Below are 19,047 nucleotides of genomic sequence, written 5' to 3'. Positions count from 1 at the left end.
ACCTCAACATAAAGACATTTTAAATGATAATTTTAATATTAAAATTTTATTACCAAATGGGATTGTTAAACTTTATTTATCTTTTATCAGTTTCTATACTTAGACTTTCCAATTGATTTTACACACCTATGTATTTTATTATGATGTAAAAATTGCTCCTTCTCAGATAGGCAACATTTGTTTTTGACAGAATGTGGATAAATGTTGCTTGCTTCATTCATCTTTATGCTGTTTTATACTTGGACAAAGGGAAAAGGTAAAGGAATAGTCTCTGTTTCAGTTTTTGTTACAGAATACTATGTGCCAACATTCTTTTTTTATGCCACTGCAACAGAAATGGAATACTTAACAGGTGGGTGTCATTAGCTCACTTTATTTCTTAGTGGATGCCACAAGAGGCTATCCCTGTGAATATTCTATCTTTGCAATGCACTCACTGTGATCTTACAAGTAAAGCAACATGAAAGAAATATATAAGTCATAGGGTGGACTGTGACTGGAACTGATCCCTGGAGACTCCCTGACAGGTATGGTTCCTGGGTGTTCACAAGTATTTTCTAGAAGAGGAATCTGGGCAGTACATCTCCGTGTCTACCACAGATGGTTTTATAAGGAGGAATTGCTAGTTAAAAGCATAGCAGAGACTGCTAGCTGGCTCTCCAGGAGTCATAGTACTAATTCAACCTTTCTTCTTAAAAACGATTTCCAGCCTCTCATTCACAACCCTGCAATGAAGTTCCAACTACTACGTACAGACACAGATGGAGACTGAAGGGTGTGACTTCAAGTAAAGCAAAAGCAGGGCTAGAGGTCAGTCAGTATCTGCCAAGAAGGGTTGAGCTGGAAGACAGAAGGAAAGCAAGGCCACTGGTGACATCACAGTTTACATGTATCAACACAGACTGCCTTCAGACTTCTTCCCAGAGAAAGCTAAATTCCTCATTTGCTTAAACACTGTTTGGAGAACTTTGTTTGAGGTTAAATTCCATTATCAACAGATGCAAAGGATTGTACATTTCACATTTTGATGATTATTACTAAAATTTCCTCCAAAAAGGACATGCTAGTGTACAGCCCACTACTGCTGCTAAAAAGTATTTTCACCTCTCACTTTCCCTAACACTTAATATCATCAATACTTTAATTTAATCTGATAGTAGTTTGGGGAAAATATTTTTATTTTTTTTCCCCAGTGTTGTTTGGAATTGTCTTTCCGATAAGCACTGAGCTGGAGATTTTTATTTTATTAGTCACATTATTTCTCTTTTATGAATTGCCTGCTCTAATAATTTTTCTTGCATGATTTGTCTTTTTCATTCTATTTTTAAGAAGTTCTGAAATGCTTTGTTAGATTTTGAGCAAATTAATTACACAACTAGATAGAAAGATTATCTCTCTGTTCCTAGGCTTACTTTGAGACCCTCAAGATATCGTCACTCAAATTTGTGATTAGTCAAATTACAAGAATGTGTTACTAACACCTTTAGTTATTTCAGAATAAGAGTGAAAGTAAAAAATATCGGGGCGCCTGGTTGGCTCAGTCATTAAGCATCCGCCTTTGGCCAGGGTCCTGGGATCGAGCCCCACATCGGGCTCCCTGCTCTGCTGGCAGCCTGCTTCTTCCTCTCCCACTCCCCCTGCTTGTGTTCCCTCTCTCGCTGGCTGTCTCTCTCTCTGTCAAATAAATAAGTAAAATCTTTAAAAAAAAAAAAGTTAAAAATGTCACAATTTAACACTACATGTATTTCCTCCAGTAAATAGAGGAAAAAAAATGTGAGATATGCTCTGCAAAATCTCTCCTCCAACCATTAAAAGTATTTTGGATTACAAGTTTAGATCATACCCCCTAGAATAATAAGAGATTGTGGAAAAACAATACCTAGAGGGAAAGATTGTCTTAGAGGAAGGTTTTTTTCATTTGGGTTTACACTGTTCTGTTCTGTTCACACCCTTGGGGAACTTATAGATGTTTTATTTGTCTCCAAAAATACTTAATAGAATCTTACAACCCTCAAATTTCTAGTGAAAAGCCAAATATTAAAAAAAGCATTTGTTTTTTTAATTTATTTCAAAGGAGCAGAAATAAGAACAATAACTTGGACCTTTTACTCAAGAATAGAAAAAAAAGAAACACTTTGCTTCATGGATCCAGCATGATCTAGAAATCAAAGCCTAACCAGGATATTTAAAGAAAAGAAAATTACAGATGAAATTCTTACGTATATAAGTGCAAAAATCCTAAACAGATGTTGGCAAACTGGAGCTGGTGGTTTTAAAATAGAAATAAAACATCATAATTGAGATTTAGTTTCTGAAATGAAAGGTTCGTTCAACATGGGAAAATGTATCAATATTTTTACCACATAATCAGATAAAAAGAGGGATAAAAGAAATGCTCATATTAAAAGATGCAGAAAACATCAATATGAGCTCATGCTTAGTTTAATGTAGATATAGCTTGTTGCATACATAATATTATAGATTTACATATATGGGTTAGTTGATCTATCTATCTATCTTAGCTTATAGAGCAAGGGCATATATATATATATATATATATATATATATAGTAATTGTCACCATATCTATCATATCTATCATATATCTATCACCCAGGTCTTGTTTTCAAGTACAACGACCCAATTAAAAGGAACAGGAACCAGGACTCCTTGGAGATATGGTTAATTCTTTTTGTTTTTTTAAGGTTTTATTTCTATTTATTTGACAGAGAAAGAGAGAGAACACAAGCATAAGGAGGGAATGGCAGAGGCAGAGGGAGAAGCAGGCTCCCCACTGAGCAGGGACCCCCATGTGGGACTCAATCCCAGGACCCTGGGATCATGACCTGAGCTGAAGGCAGACACTTAACCGACTGAGCCACCCAGGCGCCCCGAGATATGGCTAAATCTAAGACTGGTCAGAAGAAACATAGAAGGCGAGCCTGAAACATCTTGTAGAGTTCAAAAGTCAGAATAGGTTTAAAAAAACACAACAGGATATGTCCAAAAGATATAGATGCCAAACAAAAGAGCTCCCAATGACCAAAGCTGGAACAATTTGAGAAACAAAATACAATATTTAATATGAGATTATAACCCAGAGTATAAAATAAATATCCAGGATTCTACAGTAATATAAATAAATGATCAAATCAATGAATAAATGGGAGAGAATTGCCAATTTTTCCATGTAGAAGAATCCAAAATACTTTATGTAGATACTGCCCCTTGAGTAGATGAAGCATAATTCTCCACTCTAAGTATGGGTTGAATATAGTGACTTTATTCCAAGAGCACAAAATGGAAATAGGGAACAAAAAGAAAATCTTGACAGTTGAAAAGCCTGACAAACACTGTCTTAGTCAGATGGTCAAAGTCAACATCAACGGTGTTAAGTCATGTTGATAGTAGTTACTCTTGATATGATGTGATGAAAATGGTGCTTTACCTCTGTGGTCTTCCTCCCCAAATCCACAGTCCCAGTACAATGATAAAATCGTCTGACAAATCCCAGTGAAGTACATTCTATAAAATACATGATCAATATTCCTCAAAACTATCAAGGTAATCCAAAACAACGGAAGTTTGAGAAACTGTCACAGCCAAGAGCCGAAGGGGACATGATGACTAAATGCAATGCATTATCTTCGATAGAATCCCAGGACAGTAAAGGGGCATTAGGTAAAAACTAAGAATGTGTAAGAAAACTGTGGACATTAGTTCTTTATTAAAGTCATTTCATATAAAGTGTACCTACAAAAGTCAATTCTATTACTTCATCGAATAGAAAATTTTATTTAAAATTGGTACTATATACAGTATCATAAAACACCTAGGAATAGGGGTGCCTGGGTGACTCAGTTGGTTAGCTGTCTGACTCTTGATTTTGGCTCAAGTCATGATCTCAAAGATCAAGCCTCAAGTTGGGCTCCATGCTCAGTGCGGAGTCTGCTTCTCCCTCTCTCTGTGCCTCTCCCCACCACTCCCACTTGGGCTCTTTCTCTCTCTCTCAAATAAGTAAATAAATAAAATTAAAAAAAAAAAAAAAAACCAACCAAACCTAGGAATAAATATAATAAAAAAATGTACAAGACCAGTACGATATAACATGGTTAAAAAATATATGCTTGAAAAATACCTTATTTATAGATTGGAAGATTTAGTATTTTGAGAATGTAAGTTCTCCCCAAATTAAACTATAGATTTAAGATAATCTTGATATAAATTTGGCAAATTCAAATACAATAAAAACATCCGTTCATCAAAAACAAAATAAAACAAATTCCTATAAGGAATCGGAGACACCATACACAAAAATAGGAAGAAATAGGGATAAAACCTTTAACTGACAAATGAATTAATTTAAAAAGGAAAGATAACTAAAAGTATCAGGAAGTCAGGCTCAGTCTGCCTGAGTTTTCTGCAAAGCTTCCTTCAAGGTATCAGCACATCTCAAAGCTAGACTATGGAAAGATTTGCTTCTAAGATCACATGGTTTGGGCAGAGTTTGGTTATTTTAGTACTGTTAGACTGAGGGTGATGTTCCTAGGTGGCTAATTGGCTAGAGATGCCCTCAGTTCCTTTGCACTTTGGCTTCTCCAACATGGCAACTTGCTCTTCAAAGACAGCAAGGGAGAAATTCTGCTGGCAAGATGAAAATAACCATGTTACATAGCCTAATAGAGAAGTAACATTCCATCACCTTTGCTATATTTCATCCTTTTCAAAGAAGTCACAGTCAATGGAAGGGGATTACACAAAGGCATAAATATCAGGAGATGGGAAATACTGGGGGCCATATTAGAATCTGTCTATCACAGAACAAACTTAGAATCAATAAGAATGGAAAGCATCCTTATGAAAAAAAAAACCATTCAGATGAAAGTGAGCTAAGGCATAAAATATTGCTGCTAATTCCCATGTGCAAAGCCAAATTTCTCTGGCACACTTTATCTACCACTGTGAAGACATGACCTAAATATATTTGCATCTAACAAGTTATCTCTCTATTTAGGCCCTGATCATTCAGATTAATTACCTCTGTGGCACCAAGTTGCCAGATCTTCCTTTACCTTATGTTATATCCAGAGCCAGGGGTGAGCACAAGAGCAGTTGAGTCTAAAGAGTTGTGAGAACAGCTGAACTGCAGTCCAGTTGTGAGAACAGCTGAGCTGCAGTCCAGCTGTGAGACAGCGGAGCTGTCTGTGTAAGTAGATATGTGTATTGCCAGTTAACACTACTGTTCATATATTTTGAGCTGATCACTGTTATCAAATGTCAATGTCAAAATACATCACCAAATAGTAATCTCTTTGTTCTACATCCTCTAGTTCCATAAGGATGAATCACTCAAGGCAGAAATGTACATGTTAGCACCAAAAATCAAGGACTAATTGTTAACTTGAGGTCAGAAATATGTTAAAATAAAAGGAAAACAACATTTTTGCTATCAATAATTTTACCTACTTCATTATTTGAGATATTTGGAATAGTCTCTCTAAATCTTGATTTGTATACATGTTGTTAGGTGTTTTAAAAAAGTACTTAACTATCCTGTTACTAGAGTGAATGCTTCTGGGGGATTGTTTTCCTTCCCCAGGAATGTCTTCCTTACTGCATTAAAACTGTGAACTGCGCTTGAATACTCTGTGTTCCAAATCTGTTATAATTTCATACTGGTGAGCAAATGAAAAAGAACAATAGATATTCAATGCACAACTTATTGCCCTTTGTTTGAATAGTTTAATTCTTGATCAAGGTCACCTTTATAGAACAGTTAAAACATGTGGATGGATATTAGGCTTTTGTCTAGGTATCACCGTCCCCAGTTCATTCTCTTTTTAATGTCTTTTTAAGACATCTCTTCTGCCAAATCTGTTTATTTTCATAAGAAAATGTCAAATCCACCTCCAGGTTAGGAAGTTGTTAAAAGACATGGTTCTGCTATTAATGGGAAAACTGAAATAGATAATAATCCCAGCTATTTGATACAGACTCTGACTTCAAACTCTGCACTGCTTAAGAAGTTTAGGTCAGGGAACACATTATACTAAAAGGATTATCTGATATGGGAGCTCTCCCTATTTCCCTGTAGATAGTTTTAAATCTACCCTTGCCTCATGCCATACCACAACTGTGTGCTCAAAAAATACTTAGACGACGTGTTGGTTCAGCTTTAAGGAACCATCTTTGTGCTATTAATGAAGGCAGGTATGGAAGAGTGTTACGGCAAAGAACCTTCAACTCTGACTTCTGTATTTGTGGCATGGATTATAGCCCAATCCATAGTGTCCCGTAGAACATATATTGTTCACTACATTACATAGCATCCTAGAGAACGTGAGAGAGCATTCTTTCAGATAGTAGTGAGAGAAATAGTTTTGCTTCCCCTGAGCAACAACCTTTTTTTCTGGACACCATGGATCCCATAATTAACCATGTTTTCCTATTCACTTGCTGGGAAATATGGAACGTAAAAGTAACTCACATTGGTAAGTGATATGACTTTTTGAAGTGGGCCTGTGTGGTAAATTTAATTCTGGTTTCATGTGATTTTTTCAATCAACCACTGGCTTCATCTGACTTTCCTACTCTTTGTCCCCCTTTCCTTATATCCTTTTTAAAATGAAGACAGGAAGTGGATATTATAATTGTATATACACTACATGAAGTTAATATATTTATAATGAATTTGTATGCATAATGAATATATAATTATAGATTTAAATTTATATTACAGTTATATATATATATAATATATACATATATATATTATATATATCTCAAGTCTTTTTCATTTTCTCATTCTGAAGTTTGGTTAACAATGTATTTGCTTGTTGACACCTGAATTAGATGAATATAGAAAATAAGGAGGAATGATAATTAAAATGATTTAGCCTTACTATTGCCTTCACTAAAAAACATTTACAGTTTTCTACATTACCTGAGGATGTTCTGGCCTCTGCCTGAGTGTGAACAGAGGCATAGGGTAAGGCAGTCAGCATCAAATAAGAGACTCCCCAGCAGAGACCATACGGTTTAGCTACTGTTTAATTAATTTAATTGTGCAGTATTGTTTCACCTCTTCATAACACACACCTTCCTCTGTCTACAATCTTTTACCCATTTTTTCTGTCTGAAAGTTTTTCTTTCTGTTAAGATCCCCCGCAGTAATATCCCCAGTAGATCCTTCCCTGTAATTGTGCTCCTTTGCTGACATCTAATATATTACATGATGATAAGTTGTTTATATGTCTGTTGCCTTGCGCATCCGTTTTTGAGATCAGAAAACGTATCATTACTATATATATATATTTTTAAGATTTTATTTATTTATTTTACAGAGAGAGAGAGACAGCCAGCGAGAGAGGGAACACAAGCAGGGGGAGTGGGAGAGGAAGAAGCTCCTCTGCTAGGAGCCTGATGTGGGGCTCGATCCCAGAATGCCAGGATCACGCCCTGAGCTGAAGGCAGATGCTTAACAACTGAGCCACCCAGGCGCTCCCATTACTATATTTTTAATGAAGTTTCTGATGTAATGCTTGTTCTAGTAAAATTAAGGGATATATGAATGAAGTATCTCTCATAGTTCCTAAACCTGGTGGAAGCAATCGAAGTTAATTTTTCTAATGGGTAAGTTGCAATGCATTACAATAAGTAATTCCATGTGCTATTGCTGTTCATGTAATGTCCCCTACACAAACAAAAATATATAAACATAATATTTATAAAAATGAAAATATGAACTGGTTAATATACTAAAAATGTCCAGAAATAGCAAGTACAGCATAAAATTAATAAATAAATCTGACTGAAACTAAACTTAAGTGAAGAGCATCTGATTTGTAGTAAATGTTTACTAATTTAATATCAAGACTATGATGCAAATAGATTTAAATGTTGACACTTTTGGGGGTACCTGGGTGGCTCGGTCAGTTAAGGGTCTGCCTTCCTCTCAGGTCATGATCTTGGGGTCCTGGGCTCAGCAGGGAGTCTACTTCTCCCTTTTCCCCTGCCCCTCCCCCCTGCTCAAGCGTGCTCTCTCTCTCTCAAATAAACAAAATCTTAAAAAAAAAAAGTTAACACATTTTATTTTAATATGGCTAATATCTGTGCACACTGTTTATGTGAGAAATAGCGGCAACCTGTATTATAGATTGGATCTTTTTTTTTTTTTTTACATAGGAAGCTTTCTAGCTGTTGTTTTGTCATTTGAGAAGTTAGGTTAATTTCACATAGAATAAAGCACTACTTAGAAATAGGCTACAGTCCCTATAGTATATTAGCAAAAAATTTTATATTAGTAAGAAGAGCAAGGTCAGTATAGGTTGACCCAAGAAGAAAGCTAGATATTCTTTTCTCATGTCAAGATTGAAATGCTATTGAAGATAAAAATTAATTATTTGCTGGTGAACTAGGAAATCTCAGAGAATGCTGTAGCTAGCTGACCCATGATCAAATAATCCTTGATATTTGGCATAACAAACGTCACAAATTCTAGATGATCTTCTTTTCAAACTAAAATCTTTCTCCCCAAATAAAGGAGATTTATATGGCAGAGTATGGGATTAAAATTAAAAAGAGAAAATCAGTTTGTTATGTTGTTGGAGCAGAGAAAAGTATTGTTTGATATATCTACATAGAAACCCTGCTACCTAAAGTCATTAAACTTCCTTAGTTTCAGAGGTATCAAGTTTTGCACTAAAGACAAATGAAAAATTCTAGAATTCTGGTTGTATTTCCGTGGGAAAAATTTTAAAAATGTAAGTGATAAGTTGACTTAGTTATTTTATTGTATTTACTTTATTACATAGAAAATATTACATTGCACAAATATCTTCTTATGGTATTAAAAACCTTTTTCTGTTAAGTATTATAATATATTACAATTTTAAAAAGGCCAGTAGAGAATGACACAGTTAACACAGGCAAACAAATGATTCTGCATTTCCATATCAATGGTCAGAAAGGAAAGTTTATTAGAAACTGAATGTTGTTATCAGAAGGTATGTGGAATTTAAGAAACAAAACAAATGAGCGAAGGGGAAAAGAAGAGAGAGAGAGAGAGACAAACTAAAAAACAGACTCTTAACTACAGAGAACACATTGATGGTTATCAGAGGGGATGTGGGTCGGGGATGGGGGAAACAGGTGATGGGAATGAAGGAGTGAACCTGTGCTGATGGGCATGGTGTGATGTACAGAAGTGTTGCATCACTACACTGTGCACCTGCAACAAATATTACACTGTATGTTAACTAACTGGAATTTAAATAAAAACTTTTAAAAAAGAAAGCATCTGAACATCCCCAGGGGTGTTTTAATATTACTGCAAAAATGGTTTCTCTGTTTTTCTGGATGGTTGGATTCATTATTAGACTTTCTATCTCATATCTCCCATTCTAAACCCAGGTCTTATTTGACCTGTATCCAGCAATATTTGCAGGTTTTATACTAGCTTTGAGCTGGTACAATAAAATATCAGTAAATGAAACAGAGCATATTTTCTTTTATAATACAATAAAACAATCTTTTATTCCAAAATTAACCAAAATCTTAAATTTTCAGGATTTTCCCCTGCATTCTGCAGTACTATGAATGAGGCATACAACAAGAAAAATAATTTAATGTCAAGGATTTATCTTAAAAAGAGATGATTTTACATTTCTAAAAACACCGAAAACACACAGAACTACAAATAAGCCCTGTAGAGATGTCTGTCTTCTGTTCCTCGTCTTCCTATCTTGCTAGGGGAGTTCCACAAGAGAGGAGAGGAAAAATAACTGGCTTGAGATATGCAAACAGAGAATTCACAAAGCTGCTTTGCTATTTGACATTGCTATATACAATTGCATTCCTTAAACAAATAGAAATGTTATTTTTTTTTCTTTATAAACTTTAGGATAAAGAGCCTCATAGTCTTATTTAGGTTTTGTCATTGAAAAATGTATGGAGATTGGGGTGCCTGGGTGGCACAGTTGGTTAAGCATTCGACTCTTGGCTTTGGCTCAGGTCAAGATCTCACAGTCATGAGATCAAGCCCCACATCAGGCTCCATGTTCAGTGGGGAATCTGCTGGAGAGTCTCTCTCTCTCTCTCTCTCTCTCTCTCACTCTGCCCCTCCCACTCATACTCTCTCTCTCTTTCTTTTTTTTTTTTTTTTAAAGATTTTATTTATTTATTCGACAGAGAGAGACAGCCAGCGAGAGAGGGAACACAAGCAGGGGGAGTGGGAGAGGAAGAAGCAGGCTCATAGCGGAAGGGCCTGATGTGGGACTCGATCCCGGAACGCCGGGATCACGCCCTGAGCTGAAGGCAGATGATTAACCACTGTGCCACCCAGGCGCCCCTCTCTCTCTCTTTCAATAAATAAATAAATCTTTAAAAAAAATGTATGGAGATCATGATTTAGATAAAGCAAAAATCAGGAATTCTAAGAGAGAAGCTTAGTATCATCTTGTTACTCCCACTAAATAGTACAGATATTTTTTCAACCACACACATTCATGATCATTACTTTATCTACTTGCAGATCATAATTATATAGGCCGAGAAATGATTCATTAGGCTTTATCTAGCAATTCATATCCAAATAGTAGCTTCTGGCTTGTACTGTTCAAAGTTTGGAATTATTTTGTCTTTGACACAATGTGTTAACTTGAAGTATGATAATTTAGGCTAGTTCAACATTTGATGTCCATTCTGACACTTGGTCACTTAGAATAAGCACCTATAGTCTTGACCATGCTCAGTCCAGTTCAGTATGCTATTCCAACCAGATATGATCAGAAGAGAGAAGCAGGTAAACTTTGGAGACACTTGTTTGGATTGAGTCAGAGAACATCCTACTCAGGATCTTGAATTAGAACTAAAAGATGACTTGGTCCAGGGGCAGGTTGCAGTGTTTCTCAGAGTAATATTATTTGACACTGACAACAGTAATTGCAGTCTGTTTGTGACGGCAAAGAAAAAACCCTGCGTAACTAAAAATGGTAAGTGCAGGCATAGTAATTATAGCTACTATACATTTGACCTATGTTTTTAATATTCTTGACAAATTTAAGGAGAAATTTAATTAGTAAAACTTCCAAAGTTATTTTCTAATAAGAAAAGGAAAGAGAACACTTCAACTTAATTACTTATTCAGAAAGACAGAATGAGTTGATAGTTAATTTTATCAACAATAAATTTGTTCACAATTAACAATTTTTAAGCATCTTCCAGGTATATGTTTTTGCAAAGATTACAGATACACATGGATTATAATTGAAATCTCAAAAGTCCTTCCTGGTATTATTACATTTAATTTGTTGAAATAATTCCAAGAGAGGACATTCACAAATTTAAGCAACAGAATTGAAATGAGTTAGCCTTGGATTCATTTCAAATGCCTGGGGCCTTCCTTTTGGAACACATTTTAGAATGCGACAGAGGAATAACAATGACTGAGTATCTATGATGTTATAAGAGGAATTATGTACAGGACATAGTGTAAAAGAGTAAACACATTTTCTCCTTTTCTTTCATGTTCTATAAGCTTCTAAAGAGCTTCTTAAACTTTATGTGTATTGAGGTTACCTGCAATATTACTTAAAATGCAGATTCCCATCTTTTAAAAGATTTTATTTATTTATTTAACAGAGAGGGAGACAGTCATTGAAAGAGGGAACACAAGCAGGGGGAGTGGGAGAGGATGAAGCAGTCTCCTAGTGGAGCAGGGAGCCTGATGCGGAGCTCGATCCCAGGACCCTGGGATCACGCCCTGAGCCGAAGGCAGATACTTAACGCCCACCCAGGTGCCCCAGATTCCTATGTTCTAAACACTAGAAGCTTATTTAGTGGGTCTGGAAACCCTCCTTTTTAAATAAGCACGCCAGATATTTCTTCTATGGAAGTTAAAGCATAAACCATATTTGCAAAACACTGATCTAGAAAATATGAATGAACTCTAACTACTGGTTTTATGTTTACAATGGTGTCCACTGTCCAATGTTGAGTGGTCTGAGAAGGTGTGAAGGAGCTGCCTTATCAAGAACACAAGAGCAGTGGAGGAGAAAGAAGATAATTTCTCCAATCATGACAATAAAGGTAAATGCACTATAGCTGTCATGGGAAGGGTGATTTTAGGATTGTACCTACAGGCTTAGAAATACATTCTGGTTCAAGCTTCTAGCTTTGGGAAGAAAAAGAATTACCTTTATGTTCCTAAGCTGCCTGGTCCCACTTCAACAGGGGCAGAATTGAGAGAGAATCAGGAATGACTCCCTCTCCAGTAATAAAGACTGTGTAGTCCATCCTCTAGAAAGGATTTATTTATCATGACAGATTCTGGAGTGGGACTAGGGATGAAGCATATCAACTATCAAAAGCAGTAAGAAGTAATTGAAAATGATGATTATTTTTTTCAACTTGATATAAATTATATATAAGTATACAATTATTTTGGATCTTACAATGAGTTTATATTCTTGGATAGCGTATAGCATCAAAAGCAAAAAAAATTCTCTAAATGTCCCATTTACCTATGATGAGTATTATTTACATTGGGTGGCAGCATATGGTACTAAAATGTTCTTAAAGTGCGAAATCTGTGATTCTTTAATAAATCCCTTTCCAGTAGAAGTAAAGTTCCAAAATCTCTAAAATTCAGGTTTGTAGAAGAAAGATTACCCTAGCTACCTTACATAAAAATTGTAATAGAAAGAAAAAGAACAAAACTAGGAAGGCCGAATTCTGCCGGTAAGAATGATCTCAGGAGAAAGAAAAAAACTTATAAATAAGAGACAAAAGCAAATATTTTAGAATAACCATAAATTTGTTTCATGGAGATCTTCCAAGTGAAATTCTGTGTGTGATGTGTTTAGTTCCCTCCTGATGGTATCATAAATCTTCAACATTACAAGCGACAATATATGTTACGTGTAATAAATAGCATAAATATGTCACAAAATCAAGCCAAGCACTTATTTCCAGCCTTAGAAAGCATAGATTCTCCCCCTAAACCTCAGCTTTCTAAAAGCACCCCGACCATTCATCTTCAATTAAAACTCCAGGGAAACATCGTTCACATCTATCTTAATGGGTACTATGCTCCTTTAGAAAAGGTTGCTGCTTCTACCCACCGGCCAGTGCAGGCAAGTCCTATGTCCAGACCTCCAGCAGGCAGAGAGGACTATATTGGCTACAATCTCGAGCAGCACTGTGAGAGTCTGATCCAGATTTTTCATCTTTTGTCTTCTCAGACAGCAGAAAGAACACAGAGAGGGGCCTGTATGGGGACAGTTGTGAAGGAGAGATATGACTCCTTTTAGAGTGCAATACATAATGAGTAAGGAGAAGATACTCCCAGGAGTGAAAGATAGTCATGAATCAAGAAAACTGAAAGGAGATTCTTGGAATAGATAGATGAAGCCTTATCTATAAGGGACATACCTGTGTTGGTGACTGGTGACTACAAACAATTTCCTTGTTTATAAGTTGCTTTCTGACCCAAAGTTAAAAAGTTGGGCACGTGTGCCTGAGGTGCATCTTCCATGATGGATTACACATCACGTGCATATTTATCCCAAAACAATGAGAACGTGGATTTTAGGGGAATAACAATTTTGGAAATGTAATCAAAACACTTGACCAACTATTTTGCAGTAACATCTGTAATTTTTTTCTTTTTCCTCATTGTTTTTAACCTATAGGATGTGCAGGTTTCATTTGAAGAGATAAAATGATTTTCTCTGTTATCAAATGATAGAGAATTGCATTTGTCACGGCCTCTTTCAAGTGGATTTAATAGTAGTAACCAGTGACCCAATGCTTTTCAAAGTCATGTTTTGAATTAAAAATTAATCTTCCTAATATTTCTGTCATTTATTTAACTATGATGCTTTCTGAGCATACATTTCTATGTATGGACTACTTTACATGCTATTAGAAATCAGAAAAACTGTGTAAAACTGCTCTTCATAATGTATTTGCTCTACGACACATGACAACACCAATGTATCACCAGAAGCCCCTCATTTGTAATATTAAATTTCATTACAACAGGGAAATAGTAGCATCTGGACTCCATGTGTTGCTGTTCTGCAGAGAATATCAATTGTGATAATTTATATAAATCCATATTGTAAAATGTTAAGTTCCGTATAAACATTAACTAAGAAGGTAGTTATGGTGGTGAGAAGCCACAAGAAGAGATCTCTTTGAGTTTTATTTTTTAAAGTTTTTATTTAAATTCCAGTTAGTTAAGGTACAGTGTGATATTAGTTTCAGGTGCACAATATAGTGATTCAACACTTCATACAACACCACTGTTTATCAAGTGTACTCTTCATCCCCATCACCTATTTCCCCCATTCCCCTACCCACCTCCCTCTGCTGACTATCAGTGTATGTTCTCTATAGTTAAGAGTCTGTTTCTTGGTTTCTCCCTCTCTTTTTTTCCCCTTTGCTCATTTGTTTTGATTTTTAAATTCCCCATATGAGTGAAGTCATATGGTATTTGTCTTTCTCTGACTGACTTATTTCACTTAGAATAATACACTCTAGCTCCATCTGTGTATTGTTAGTACTTTGCTTATGTAAATCAATGTGTAAATCGAATGACCCATTCTGAAACAAGAAAGTTAAAGAAATAAACATACCTCTTATGTAGCCTATGTTCAAATCCCAGGCAATGATGGAATCATTTCAACTTCTGTAATACTCACGAAATCTGGGTACCTAAAACTTTTGATATGATTTATATTTTTGCCAAATAGATAATGCCACTGAAGTACACAATCAAAACATGTTGAGTTGAAATTAAAATTTAAAGAAATGAAAGTCAACTCAGCATGTTCTTTTTTTTCATTACCAAAAGCTCTCTTCCTTCTATCTATCTATATGTGTGTGTGTGTGTGTTGGATGGGGGGCTAGTTTATTCCACATCCTGGAAAGGATGTGAGGAAACAAAGGAAAATCTTTCCCGTCACAGCATGGTGCAAACGCCACCATGAACAAATGATCATTTTGACTTTAACTAATTTAGCATGTGAAAAAAGACATTCATTGTTTACACCTTTCATCAGTTGCCTTTAAAATAAAAATAACTATATGAATTAATAAGAAATTCTTTGACTTTGTCAAAGAAAGATGATTTATTAATTTAAGCATCTGAAGACTAAAATACAGTTCTGTGATGTGCTCAGTTTATTAAAGGTCTACATTTCTCTTAATGTGCGAAAGAGCATTACTATTCAATAGCATTCTGTATAATAGTATTTTTCATCACAAGGTCAAGGGCTGCAAATGTCATGGTCTTAGGCTGACAAGAGAATTGGGGTTTAATTGATAAGCTTGTAAGTTTGTTCAATAAAATTTTTAAAAATGAATATCTCTATACTCACTCAATTCTGCATGTGGATTTTTAAACTGTTAGGGAAAGGGATCACTGAGGATGCAGAAAGTTACTCTGATTCATTACGTCTGTGATGAAAAGAAAATGGCTAAGTACAAATTGGCAATTGGCATGCCTAATATAATTATACCTTTATTTCTGTTCATTTAAAAGGTGTGTAAATCCTTGTTTTAAGTCACTATGTTTGTGATAATTTGTACAGCAGCAATAGGAACCTAATACAAGTGTAACTAATTTAATCCATGTAGAGGACAAACCTGCAGTGGCTGGCCAGACTATAAAATGAATATAGGAATTTATTGCTCTATATAATCCCAAATACTATCTTTTTACTTTGTGAAAGTTAAAACCTTATCTTTCTTTTTTTTTTTAAAGATTTTATTTATTTATTTATTTGACAGAGACAGAGACAGCCAGCAAGAGAGGGAACACAAGCAGGGGGAGTGGGAGAGGAAGAAGCAGGCTCATAGCAGAGGAGCCTGATGTGGGGCTCAATCCCAGAACGCTGAGATCACGCCCTGAGCCTAAGGCAGATGCTTAACCGCTGTGCCACCCAGGTGCCCCAAAATCTTATCTTTCTTATTGACCCACTCACTCCTCCTTTGACTGAAGCTGGTCATATCTATTTTCACAAGCTCAATTTTCTAGCCATTCTATTTTACCTATCAATTTAAATAACTTATATGAAACTTATTTTTCCCTGAAATAAAAAGTTTGAAAGACTGTATTTCAAATAAAAACAACTGACAATGATTAGCTCATTTTTGTCATAATGTGGGTGAAGCCTGGCTGCATGGAGAAAATGGTCTTGGGTTGATGAATTTCAAGCATAGGTATTGAACTCAGATCCACTGAGATACATTCTCTGTTAGAGTTTCTCCAAAATGCACTCCCAAGGGGAGCCTGCATGGCTCAGTTGTTAAGCATCTGCCTTCGGCTCAGGGCGTGATCCCAGGGTCCTGGGATTGAGCCCCGCATCAGGCTCCCTGCTCCACTGGGAGCCTGCTTCTTCCTCTCCCACTCCCCCTGCTTCTGTTCCATCTCTCACTGGCTGTCTCTCTCTCTCTGTCAAATAAATTTTAAAAAAATGCACTCCCAAAAACATGTTTAAAGAAACAATTTATTTTGAGTAATTGGTTAGCAAATGATGTTTCATAGTCTTGAATTATTTTTATCAAATGAGAGCTCACCTCTAAATTCATTTTTTTTTTCATTTTCAACTTCTTGATTCTGCTTATATTGTCCATTCATTTATTCATTTACTCAACAAATAGCTATTGAGTTGCTACATCCTCTCAGCCCGTGACTAAATCACTGGAGAGACTTCTGAAGGTAACTAAATATTGGAAAAGCTCTCTTCATACCTTGTCTTTCTGAAATCCTTTCTGTTGGTATAAGCTCCAACTTGTTCCTTGATGCCTAGGATGTGGTATCATGAAAGGCAATACACTGTGAGAGTAGTAACATGGGTGTTGGGGTCAGACCGATCGAAATAGTAATCCTAACACATAATAACTAATTTGACATGGAAAAGTACTACACTTTGTAACCTTAAGTTTCATCATTTGTGAATCTGGGGCCTAACACTTAAGTAGCGTAGTCTGTCTAAAGATTAAACGCAAATATAATGCACTCACTTTCTCCACTATATCTGTAATCATTGCTTACATAACTGCTCATGTCAGGCTGGCAAAAATCTATACCTTTGTTTTGGGCATCATATCCACTTCAAAGCAGGAAGTAGAGGGAATGGTGGTACAATTATTATTATTTTTTTAATCAGTAAGAACACTAAAAGAAAATCAGTAAGAAAGTCTACTTAAGGCTCAAATTCTGTTAAATCATAGCTCATTAGCCAGAACTGCTACCTAGATAGCCAAGCCTTACTTCCAGGGAAGGCAGACGAACAGAATCTAGGGTAGAATCAGGTGGATTATAAATGAAGTTAGAAGATGGCGGCTATCACATTCAATTTTTTGGAGAACCAAACTTGATTTCTCTTACTGGGTCAATTTCTCTATGATATGCTGTAATAGAACCAGGTCCTTGTCCTTCTTAGTGTTTAACACAATCATAAACTTATATTCATTAGTGTAATTTTTTTATTTATTAAGTTTTTCATTTTTAATTCCATTATATTTAACATACAGTGCTATATTAGGTTCAGGTGTACAATATTGTGATTCGACAATTCTATACATTACTCAGTGCTCATCACAACAAGTGCACTCCTTAATCCCCATCACCTATTTCACCCATTCCCCCACCCATCTCCCGTCTGGTAATCATCAATGTGTTCTCTATACTTGAGTCTCTTTCTTGGCTTGTCTCTTTCTCTCTCCTTTTCCTCCCTTCGTTTATTTCTTAAATTCCACATATAAGTGAAATCATATGGTATGTCTTTCCCTGATTGACTTATTTCAGTTAGCATTATACTCTCTAGCTCCATTCATGTATTGCAAATGGCAAGATTTCAATCTTGTTTATGACTAATATTCCATTGTATATATATATATATACCACTTCTTCTTTATTTATTCGTTGATGGACACTTGGTCTGTTTCCATAATTTGGCTATTATAAATAATGCTGCTATAAACATAGGGGTTAATGTATGGCTTTGAACTAGTCTTTTTGTACCTTTTTTGGGTAAATACCCAGTAGTGCAATTACTGAATCATAGGGTAGTTCTATTTTAACTTTTTGAGGAACCTCTATACTGTCTTCCATTGTGGCTGCACCAGTTTGGATTTCTACTAACAGTGCAAGAGGGTTCCCCTTTCTCTGCATCCTCGCCAACATCTGTTGTTCCTGCGTTGTTGACTTTAGCCATTATGACAAGTGTGAGGTGGTATCTCATTGATTTGTATTTCCCTGATGCCAAGTGATGTTGAGCATCTTTCCATGTGTCTCTTGGCCATCTGGATGTCTTCTTTGGAGAAATGTCCGTTCATATCCTCTGCCCATTTTTAATTGGATTATGTCTTTTGAATGTTGAGTTGTATAAGTTCTTTATATATTTTGGATACTAACCCTTTATCAGATATGTCATGTGCAAATATCTTCTTCCATTTCATGGGTTGTCTTATAGTTTTACTGATTGTTTCCATCCTTGTGCAGAAGCTTTTTATTTTGATGTAGACCCAACAGTTTATTCTTGTTTTTGTTTCCATTGCCTCAGGAGACATGACTAGAAAGGTGTTGCTTTGGCCAATGTCAGAGAAATTACTGCCTGTGCTCTCTTCTAGGATTTTTATGATTTCAAATCTCACATTTAGGTCTGTAATCCATTTTAAGTCAATTTATGTTTACGGTGTAAGAACGTGGTCCAGGTTTATTCTTTTGCATGTGGCTGTCCAGTTTTCCTAACGCCATTTGTTGAAGAGACTGTCTTTTTCCCATTGCATGTCCTTTGTCATAGACTAATCTACCATATCATTGTGGGTTTATTTCTGGATTTTCTATTCTGTTCCATTGATCTATTGGTCTATTTTGTGCCAGTATCATACCGTTTTGATTATTGCAGCTTTGTAATATAACTTGAAGTCTGGAATTGTGATTCCTCCAGCTTTGTTTTTCTTTTTCAAGATTACCTTAGCTATTTGGGTTCTTTTGTGGTCCCATACAAATTTTCAGATATTTTTTTCTAGTTCT

The sequence above is a fragment of the Ursus arctos genome, unplaced genomic scaffold (genome assembly GCF_023065955.2).
Source record: "Ursus arctos isolate Adak ecotype North America unplaced genomic scaffold, UrsArc2.0 scaffold_7, whole genome shotgun sequence".
NCBI classification, from domain to species: Eukaryota; Metazoa; Chordata; class Mammalia; order Carnivora; family Ursidae; genus Ursus; species Ursus arctos.
Note: the sequence above shows the minus strand (reverse complement) of the source record.